This window comes from Otolemur garnettii, unplaced genomic scaffold (genome assembly GCF_000181295.1).
Source record: "Otolemur garnettii isolate 467f Iridium unplaced genomic scaffold, OtoGar3 scaffold00152, whole genome shotgun sequence".
Taxonomy (NCBI): Eukaryota; Metazoa; Chordata; class Mammalia; order Primates; family Galagidae; genus Otolemur; species Otolemur garnettii.
The window spans coordinates 1,457,369-1,457,751 of record NW_003852547.1 but is presented as its reverse complement, the minus strand read 5'-3'; the positions used below and the strand labels follow the sequence as shown (position 1 = coordinate 1,457,751).

Below are 383 nucleotides of genomic sequence, written 5' to 3'. Positions count from 1 at the left end.
TCACAGCTCACAGCAACACCAAACTCTTGGGCTTAAGCAATTGTCTTGCTTCACCCTGCCAAGTAGGCTTAAGCAATTGTCTTGCTTTACCCTGCCAAGTAGCTAGCACTACAGACACCTGCAATAATGCAGGTAATGCCCAGGTATTTTTTAGGAATGAGGTCTCACTCTGGCTCAGGCTGGTCTAGAACTTGTGAGCTTTAGGCAATCCACCCGACTTGGCCTCCCAGAGTGGTAGGATTACAGGCGTGAACCACTGCACCCATCTTTAAATGAAGACTTTATCACACACATCACATTACTAAAGTTATCTCTTCAGTGTAGACACTCTGATGAAGTTGAAGGCTACACTGAAACACATACCACACTCCCCACACTTCCAC

At 46.2% G+C, this 383-nt stretch overlaps 1 protein-coding gene across 1 annotated transcript in view; it reads right to left on the bottom strand.

Annotated features, from left to right (window-relative positions):
- The window catches only part of LOC105886363 (zinc finger protein-like), a 23,658-nt gene that overhangs the window by 3,527 nt on the left and 19,748 nt on the right, over positions 1-383 (bottom strand). The window lies entirely within an intron of this gene.